The sequence below is a fragment of the Physeter macrocephalus genome, chromosome 14 (genome assembly GCF_002837175.3).
Source record: "Physeter macrocephalus isolate SW-GA chromosome 14, ASM283717v5, whole genome shotgun sequence".
NCBI lineage: Eukaryota > Metazoa > Chordata > Mammalia > Artiodactyla > Physeteridae > Physeter > Physeter macrocephalus.
In genome coordinates, this window is record NC_041227.1 from 10,995,524 (window position 1) to 11,006,298 (window position 10,775).

Below are 10,775 nucleotides of genomic sequence, written 5' to 3' on the forward strand. Positions count from 1 at the left end.
TGTTGTGACAGGTGACTTCCTCCTGCCTTGGCCAGGATTGCAGGGCCTCAATGAGTAGCCCTTGGCTGCCAGATCTTTCCTCTCACCCAGCATCCCACAGGCTGCCCTGACAGTAAACCAGAAACGGAGTGCCATCAAAGTAAGCCCTTTACATTTTAAATTCGCATACGTTGGAGTGGCTGCATACACTCACTCCTCTTGTGAACATTTAACCAAATGGGCAGTGGAGGTTACGTAGTCTTCCATTCCATTCAAGGGAGTTGCCTAAAAAGAGCTGGAGCTGGCAGATGAGAACCTGTAGTCTCTTAGCTGGTCTCGTGCCCGTGTGTCTCACTGTGTGAGCATCTTCCTGTGCCGGTTGTAGCTAAGTGCCTTCTGTACAACATGGGCCCTGCTTTCAAGAGAACTTCTTCATGTTGTACTCAGCTGAGGAAACAGCAGTCTGCTCTAGTGATGGAGGGGAAACGCTTTGTTGGGCCACTACAATCTATTGTTCCTCTTATGGATTGCCAGGGTCAATTTGATGATCATGATTTTCCCTTTCACAATAACTTTAAAACCACCCTCTTCCCTCCACCATATTTTCTTCCTCCCTCCCTCTCTCTCACCTGAAGTGTAGCTCTACAGTAGTTTGATAAATGTAGAATAGAAAATGTAAAGTCAGAAATCCTTTATTTTTTTTTTAAAGAGTAGACACCTTTATTTATTTATTTATTTTTGGCTGCGTTGGGTCTTTGTTGCTGCGGACGGGCTTTCTCTAGTTGCGGTGCTCAGGCTTCTCATTGCAGTGGCTTCTCTTGTTGCGGAGCACAGGCTCTAGGCGCACAGGCTTCAGTAGTTGCAGCATGCGGGTTCAGTAGTTGCAGCTCACGGGCTCTAGAGCGCAGGCTCAGTAGTTGTGGCTCACGGGCTTAGTTATCCGCAGCATTTGGGATCTTCCCGGACCAGGGATCGAACCCGTGTCCCCTGCATTGGCAGGCGGATTCTTAACCACTGCGCCACCAGGGAAGTCCCAGGAATCCTCTCTTTAATTCTGAAAGGCCCCAGGGAAGTAAAGAGCAGCACATTTGGTGAAGTAGAGATGTTAACACTGTTACTTTTATATTATGTATAGTGGTTTAGAGGTTTCCTAGTACTTCGACTTAACCTGCTATGTCATCTCATCCAACTCTCCACAACCTAGTGAGCTCACCAGGGGAAGTATTGCCCCCCCCCCCCCAATATTCCTGAGGGAGATTGGTGGCTGGCTGAGGAGTGGTGACACTCAGATTAGAGCCCAGGGGGTTTTGACTCCACTTCCTTCCCCAACCTGCTCCAGTGCCTTAGGAAGGAAATGGAAAGGCATGGATTCAGGCATGTGCTCTTCCTCAGTCTTGGCTTGTTTAATCTTGATGAGAGAACAGGCTTTAATGAGAAGCATCTGCCACCTGTAGCAGGAGCTCTTTTTACAGCATCCCTGGCCACATTTTACCCATTCTGGGTAATGTGCTGTTTAATGAGAGTGAAGGCCACTTCTTGCTCTTGCTTATACTTTACATCAATAACTCAACACTCGTTGGGCTTAGGGCCCCCTCATGTCATGTACAAAGTCAGTCCTTGTCTTCATTGACATGCAAGCCCTTCAGACTTCTTTTTAAGCTGCACTTCTAAGGCTAACTATGGGTAGACACTGTATTAAATACATCATCTCGTTTCTGACAGCAACGCTTTGAAGCAGGTATCTATTGTGAAGGTGAGGAAACTGAGGCCCAGAGAGGAGAAATGACTTGCCTGAAGCTCAGAGCCAGTGACTTGCAAACCAGGGTACAGAACTGGGACAGCTCTGCTCCAGGACATATGCCCTTGGCCATATTACCATTTTTCCAGCCCCTGTTGCCTGTTCTCCAGCTAGGCATCTCAAGTTCCTTCAGCCATTGGCAGGTCTGTTGACATTCCTGCCTTGGTGGATTAGTTCTTTCATGGGTGGATAGTAATGACACCAAGTATGATTCTTTCTTCATTGTCACGTTCACCCCGTACAAGTTCAGTAGCTGTAACCCCAAAATAGATGCCAAATCCTCCTTCTCTCCATCGGCATTATTGTCGTTCTTGTCCTACCAGTACCACCTTTCTCTTGCCTAAAAGACTGCAAAAGCCTCCTGCTTCCAGTCTTGCCCTTTTCTAATCCATTCTCTATAGAGGAGGCAGAATGGTTTTTACAGACAAGAAAACAGAAACTGCCACTCTCTGCAGAAAGCCCTTCCTGCTGCACTTAGAATAAAATCCATCTCTTTTCCATGGCCCACAAGGGCTTCCGTGGTCTTGGCCTTGCCTACCCCTGAGCTCACGTGATGTTCACACCTATACTCTTGCTCTTCCCCTTTTAGGAATGCTCTGCCTGCCTGTAACTGCCTGCTTCTTCTTCAGGTCTCAGCTCTCCAGAAAGTCCATCCCTGCCTACCCCTTTCAATGTAGTCTTCTCACTCATTATCACATCTCTGTTCTGTTCTAAAGTGCTTAACCTTATCTGAAGGTTTCTTGTTTGTTTTTCCACATTTTCTGTGCCTTTCCAGTAGGGCGGGATTCTGTCTTGTTCTCTGCTATGTCCCTAGCACCCACATAGTCCCTGACATAGAGTAGGTGCTCAATAAATATTGAATGTTGCAGTGAATTAATCCAGGGTCTCATCTTGATGTAGCCAAATATATAAATTTGACGTATTTGGAGAAACATTATATCTGATAGGGCAGAAGCAAAAGTGCCTGTTCAGCTTTTCAAAAAGGAAAGCTCTTGTCCTGATTAGTTTGCATTTATAGAGGGACTTTAGCATAGAATTAACTCTTTCTCTCCTTCCCTGACTGTCCTGAGACACTTACCACACCTTATTCTTTGTCTCCACCCCTTTCAGAGAAAATTTGATCTTTGGCCTTGGTCACCCTAGCAGCAGAGAAACACAGTGTCTTGCATCTTGTCACCAGCTGTTTGTTGTCACATTGTCTGGACTGTAAATAATGATAGATTGCTGCTGTTTCTTCCCCCAGATCAGTGATTCTCAAACTAGTATACATTAGCATCACCTGGGGGGCTTGTTAGATTGCTGGGCTCCACCCTCAGTTTCAGATTCGATAGTTCTATGGTGTAATGTAGTGTAGTGTTCTGGTGTGTGGCCTGAGAATTTACATTTCTAGCCAGTTCCCAGGTGATGTGTAGGCTGCAGGTCCAGGGGCCATACTTGGAGAATCATTGTTGTACAGAAGGAGAGAAGAAATGTGCTCCTCTGGACAGGCCCTAACCAGGCACCCAGACTGCACTGCACTTGCCAGTTGCTCACAAACAAAAGTTACCTCCTCCTGACTTTTCAAGAACGTTTAATCCAGGTGCATCACCTTCTAGGCCTCCTTATTTTCAGAATGGTAGCAGCACCAGACTCCTAGCTCAGTTCACTGTCTTCCCTGAATGGGCAACCAAACCAGTTTCAACTAGCAGCTTTCTTTCCAGGAGAAACCTGTGAGGCTCTGCCGTTTTAAATCAAGACCCAGGCCAGGCCAGGGTTTTCCAAGATTGGCGTGCTGTAATAGCCGCTGCTTTGTGGCAATGCTTTTCCCAAAAAGATGTTTTAAAGGGCTTCAAAATCCTTTTTGTACCACAAATATTTTAATATGTTGCTGTGTTTCAAATTACTGCATTAAATGTTTTACTAGGACATGGTGTAAAACCCTATCAAATATTCATACTCTTTTAACCTGGTTGTCATATTTTCTTTGTAATATCCTGCAGCTGCTGACTTTTCAGTTTATATTTAGCCAGGAGAAAAACTGGCTGACTTTTGATACTGACACAAATCCAGGAAAAATCCTTCTGGAAAAAAGAATTCTGCAGTAACAGGAACAAATGTTTTCTTTTTAAAAATCTTGGGTTACTGCGTTATTTTAGCACCTTGGTAGAGTTATCTTAACATTTTCATAGTTAACCTTTTAATAGTTATAGTTTATTAAGATTAACAAGAGTCCATTTTTATATCCTCTATATTGCCTCTTGAAGCTGTTCCTTCAGCTGCCTTTTAGGTGTCAGATTAACACACATATTTTAGGAATCTTAAAATTTAGCTTGATTCAATGGATTAAAGTGCCATAGGAAGAAAATATGTTAGAGTATCACTGAGTTTTTCTGATCTGTTATGCTTCTGGTTTTTGACATATATGGATTTAATTTTTAATATATTCACTGAAGTCTTTTGTTTAACGTATCATGATTTTGAGCTTATTCTCTCCATTTGGGATGGAATGAAGTCCTCCCTGTGACTGATACACTCACAAGTTCTGCAGGAGCTCTGAACTCCACCAATATTTGGATTTATGTCCGTGGGGTAGCCCCTGAGGTTCTAGAACAAGGGTCATTTGGAGTTAAATGCTCTTGCTTTGTAGAAAATATTGATGTATTAACTTTGTATGCAGTTTCTAAATGGTTTGAAATATCAGTAACGTGCTTTCATATATATTTTTTGAAACAAAGTTCAATTTGTAATGAAGAATCCTTGACTTGTGTGGTTTGGGGGAAAAAACAGTTTTCCCTCATTAAAAAAAAAGTTTCTCTAAAAGTCTTGATCACACTTCATTAAAAAATAAAACTACTTACCAAATTTTAATTATCTCAAAACAAAGACCATTAGGTATCTCAGTTATATGGTATCAGTGTCCAGTATTTTGGCCACAGTAGACCATATGAGAGGTTACAGTAGGAAAGGAAGAGGTACTGCCTGTTCTTCAATCAGGAAACATTATTGAGTACCATTACATGCCAGGTAGCATACCAGATTCTGGGGAGGTAGAATTGAATGAGTCACAACTCTAACTTGAGAAGCTCCAAGAGTGAGTCAGACAACAAAAAAAGAAAGAAAATGAAATTTAAAGAAAAAGAAAAGGTACAGCACAGACATTGTGTGAAGGTAAAGGAGCATGGGGCTGGGGGTAAGGGGGCTCTTAGAGGACCTACACAGACTGCCCAGCTCCGAGTTGAAGATTTGTGTTTCTTAAGATCATCATATTCAAAATTTAATGTATTATAACTTTTCTTGGGCTATTTGAAATCCATACTAAGCCCCTTTGATAATCTTTATAATATTAGACTCCCTTTTAATAGTGCTACAAATGTTTCCCTGCTGTATTTCCAGAAATAAACCAGAGTTAGAATTTTGTGACGTTGAGCATTATTCATTCTGAAATAACATCGCTAGCTAACACCCGGCCACCCATTCATTCATTCAGCAAGCATTTGAGTACATGCTTTGGCAAAGCACTCTTTGACGTATTGGAAATTCAGCAGTGAACAAAACAGACGAAGTTTTATTCTCAGGAGTTTATGTTCACATGGGAGAGACAGACAGTAAACAACTAATGAAGTGGAAGGGAATACACTTAAAATGTCAAGTGGTAATGATGCTGTGAAGAAAAATAAAGCAAGATAAGGGAATGGGAAGTTGGAGCTTAGATGAAGAATAAAGGAGCCAGCCAGCCAGCCATTCCCAGCTCGGGGACAGAGAATTCTGGGGTGCGGGAACATCAAGTGCAAAAGCAAAGTCAGGTTGCCTATTCAGGAACTTCAAAAAGGATGGTATGGCTGAAGGAGGGTGAGGAGCAAGGGAAAAGGTGGCAGGAAATGATGTTGGAGAAACAGGTAGGGCTCTGTGGGTGAGGTAAGGAGTTTGGATGCTAGTTGTAAGGGAAGGCCAGTGGAGGGCTTTGAGAAGGGGAGTGATGGGATCTAACTTAACAGTGGTTGCAGTGGGAACGGTGACGATGATTGTATTTGGGATATATTTGGAAATGGGTTAGATATGGGGTGCAAGAGAAAGATTTCTTATAACTCCAAGATTTCTAGCCATAGAAATCTGTTTGTGCTATATACTGAGATTGAAGAGTGCGTACTTTTTGTTTTTTGAGGAGTGCAAGGGAGTTTTGTTTGGAATTGTTTTAAGTTGGAGAGGCCAATGAGGCATATAAACGGAGATGTGTAGAAGGCAGTTAGTTGGAAATATAAATTGGAGAGTTATTAAGCTTCCTTGGTCTGGGTAAAACTTGGGGAGTAGACAGGAAAGCAGCGGTCAGTAGGCTGTGCCCTGAGGCCTGGCAGCCAGTGTTTGGAGGTCAAGGAGGTGAGGCCATCAAGTAGTGAGGTAGGAAGAGAGCCTGAGGCTAAGGGAAGAGAGTTACAGGAGGGAGTTATGGGTGCTGCTGAGAGCTCCAGGAACTTGAGGTGGGGACTGAGAATTGACCACAGGATTTGGCTAGAGGGTGCTGCTTGGTGCCCCTGACAAGAGCAGTTTGGGTGAGTGACTAGCTAGAAAAGCCTGATTGGAGTAGGTGCAAGTAGAGTGAAGAATTGCAAACGAGGGGTCTAGACAGCCCTTTTGAGATTTTTTGCTAAAAATGAACAAAGAAATGAGATGGTAGCTAAAAGGGGATATGGGATCAAGTGAGGGGTTTTGTTTTTTATACTACGATGGATAGTACAGTGCCGATGAAGGTGATCCAATCCCTGTCCCAGGTATTACACAAAGTGCTTTTATAGGTTTTACCTCATTGGTTCTTCCTCACCACTTGTAGAGGCAAGGAGTATCGGGATCCCTGTTAACGCTGAGGGTCAAGGGTAGCTTGGCGTAGTCACCCAGCTAGACTGCTGGAAAGTTGCAGAGCGTGGATTTGAGCCTAGGTTCCTGGTCTTAACCCTCTGCTGAGAGATTATAGAATTTTCTCTAAATTATATTCTGATTCTTATATGTGGGAGGTAACTTCGCCATTCCTCTGACCAGCCTTTTTAAAATAGAGTGGTCGAAAAAATAAATAAATAAATAAAATAAAATAAAATAAAATAAAATAAAAGAGTGGTCAGGACTTCCCTGGCGGTCCAGTGGTTAAGACTTCGCCTTCCAGTGCAGGGAGTGCGGGTTTGGTCCCTGGTCGGGGAGCTAAGATCCCACATGCCTTGCGGCCAAAAAAACCAAAACATAAAACAGAAGCAGTATAGTAACAAATTCAATAAAGACTTTTAAAATGGTCCACATCAAAATAATAATAATAATAATAATAAAAATAGAGTGGTCAACCAGGTATCCTTACATTTGTGATTCTACTTCCGTGGCATCTAAAGATTGTTTATGTGAGTATACACATACGGGGAAGCATGGGTTGACTTTGTGTTTATCTTTTATAAAATGGAGTGTGCATACCTTTTTATCCTTTGCTCAGTTTTTTTATTTTTCAACAAATATTTATCTAAAGACTACCATGTAAAGGCCAGTTGTTTTAATTTTTTTTTATAAAAATGGGAACCATCACCACAGTCATGCAAATTAATATGTGCTGCCTTAAATCTTTTTAACATCCCACCTACCTCAGCTTATAAGAAGTTCCAATAACTTGTTCCCGTTGTCACAAGTATTTGCTCTAAGCAAATGCTTCTGGCTTTGTATCCTGAGATGTTAGTAGTAACACATCCCTAACCTGGCCTCTGATCCTTCAGCCCATCCTGAACATTACCTGGGAGATTTGCCTTATCTCTTGCCCTGCTCAGAGCCTTTTGCAGCTCCCCACTAATTACCCTCAGGATAAAGTCCTCTTAGTAACACGGCCCCACCTCTTTAGCTTTCATCACATTCAGAGGGGTCTGTGACCCCCTCAAAGATTAAGAAACGTTGCCCTATGATTATATTTCTCTCATACGTTCTAATACTGTTTTGTTTATTGAACTTGTATGTGTATCTTGTTTCCATAGTGAGACTTTATACTCTGATTGCAAAGCTCCTGTTTTTCTTTCTTTCATAGCCCCAATAAGGTCTAGCATGGTGTTGGATAAGTGTTTGGTAATTATTGTATTGAAAGTGTATGTACATATATATTACTAACAAATTTATGGGTAGGGAAATTTTGACAAACAGGTAGCAAGCGTAGCTAACATTTTAAAAAATTGCAGTCCTGAAATGTGTGGATTTTGCTTGTAAAGGTGGAATGAGCTAAGTTTTACACACATTAAACATGGTGAACCCTAGATGGTTCCTTACTAGATAGAGTTCAGTATACCAGCTAACCAGATGGTTCCTTACTAGATAGAGTTCAGTATACCAGCTAACCAGCTGCTAATCAGCCACTTCTATTTAAATATCAAAAAAAGCTAGGGGCTTCCCTGGTGGCGCAGTGGTTGAGAGTCCGCCTGCCGATGCAGGGGACACGGGTTCGTGCCCCGGTCCGGGAAGATCCCACATGCCGTGGAGCGGCTGGGCCGCTGAGCAAAAAAAAAAAAAAAAAAGCTAAATGAATCACTGCATAATTTGTAAATTTTTGCAGTTCCTGATTTCTGCTAGCTGTAGTTATTCCCCAGACTTCTCTTTTAATCAATTTTTGAGTGAAAATAAAAGTTTATGGCTTAGGAAAAATGAATTAAAAAGTAACATTCCTCTTTAAAAGCTATCCAGGGACTTCCCTGGTGGCGCAGTGGTTAAGAATCTGCCTGCCAGTGCAGGGGACATGGGTTCGATCCCTGGTCCAGGAAGATCCCACATGCCATGGAGCAACTAAGTCCGTGCGCCACAACTACTGAACCTGTGTGCTGCAGCTACTGAAGCCTATGTGCCTAGAGCCCATGCTCCGCAACAAGAGAAGCCACCGCAATGAGAAACCCGCTCACTGCAGCTAGAGAAAGCCCGCATGCAGCAACAAAGACCCAATGCAGCCAAAAATAATAATGAACAAACAAATAAATAAATAAATAATTTTTAAAAATAAAATGAAAAAAATAAAAGCTATCCACTTTGTGGACTTAAATTCTTCGAGATTTTGCTAAATAAAGGTTAACTGAGTACTAAACTGCCCAATGCCAGATTACAACGTTTATCAACCTTTACTTACCCTTACCCTCAGAGGGTTTAAAATATCCTCTGAGCTAAACCTAGGATATTAGGGCCCAAAGGGATATTTGAGAACAATTAGGTGACCTCGGATGTTGCAAAGTGGTGTCGCATAAGCAGAATCTGACCCACAGACATTTGGCCAGAGCAAAGGAGTGACTGTCCCCTTTAGACAGGATGTGTATTCTCCAGCTCACCTCAGTTCTTAACACTTCCTATTGTTTTGAGCCAGACATTAAAGAAATCTGCAAAGCCATACCACTCTTCTCACTAGTTTAATTTTGTTCTTTGGAAAATATAGTTATATGTTATTTATCTTAACACCTAATGGTTGGTTGTGGTTAGTTGTAAATGAATTAAATATTTTTATAATTTCTCAGTTTTAATTTTCTAATTTGGACAGTATCAGTAGCTATAACCCACATAAACAAAGGCTCTTTGAAGTCTTCAATAATTTTTAAGAGTGTAAAAGGGTCTTGAGACCAAAAAAGCTGAGAATTGCTATTCAAATGGAATAAATGCTTATCATAATTAATCAGTATATAGTACAATTATTCTGATATTCATATGTATATTCCAACTCCTGCTTGGAATATTTCTAGACTGCCTAATAGATGCTGGCCAATCCAGAGTTTTTCATTTATTAAGCTGTTTTGATGCCTGTTTTATAATTGAATCAAATTGAATCATCCTGTAACGTCAGTACAGAAGTAACAACGAAAAGCTGACTTTGTCCTCTGTGGTGCTCATTTACTGTTCCAAATACTAACCTAAAATAAGTTTAAGTGACTCATTTGTTGTTGTGCAGTTGTGTATATGAGCTTTGCATGCTTTGTTTTTAAGTAATTAAATGTCTAATCCAATGGAAATACCTGTTGGAAGTGCAAGATTCATTACTAATATAATATTTTCCCCTACTTCAGAAGTAAAAAAATCAAGCGTCAGAAAGATATAAGTTGAATTCACTACCTGTTTTGAAACTAATAGCAATGAGCTTGTGATATTTGGATTAAGATTTCCTAATCAGGGGGACTTGCCTGGCAGGCCAGCAGTTAAGACTCTGTGCTTCCAGTGCAGGGGGCGCGGGTTCGTTGCCTGGTCGGGAAGCGATGATCCCACTTGCCGCGAAGCGTGGCCAAAAAATTTAAAAAAAAAAAAAAAAAAAAAAGATTTCCTAATCAGACCTGGTTGTTAGATGAAGAGGGAACATTTCCACCTCTAAGGATGTTCTTTGCTAAAGTTTACAAGAGGAACAGTTACACCTGAAATAATTAATCCAACCTGATTTAAAGAGCTGACACAAAAAATAGCACATTTGGGGGAATTCCCTGGCGGTTCAGTGGTTAGGACTTGGCGCTTTCACTGCCAGGACCCTGGGTTCAATCCCTGGTCAGGGAACTAAGATCCTGTAAACCGAGGAGTAGCAAAAAAAGAAAAGAAAAGAAAGCACATTTTTTATCTTGCCAAAGAGAGCAACTTGAAATAGAGTTCACATGTATAACTTCATTCAAGAGTGAAGGGCTTAGCCATGGGAGCTATTGTACTTTGCTGTTGATCATTTGACTTGAACAAGTTTTGGTAATACTAAAGAACACAGACCACTTAAAGTTAGTCACTTAGGGAATACTATGAAGTGAGATTCCCACTCTCAGAGAATCCTTGATCCTTATTTCAATCAGGTGTCATATAACTGAAGCCCTAGAGAAGGTGAGGAAGCATGACTGATGTAACTTATCTGGGGAAGAGTGTTCCAGGCAAAGCGAATAGCAAGTGCAGTTTGGTTGACATGGTTGCTAAGTGTTTTGTTGATCAAATGACACAATCATGGTGTTTTGTTTTGTTTTTTTTTAACATCTTTATTGGAGTATAATTGCTTTACAATGGTGTGTTAGTTTCC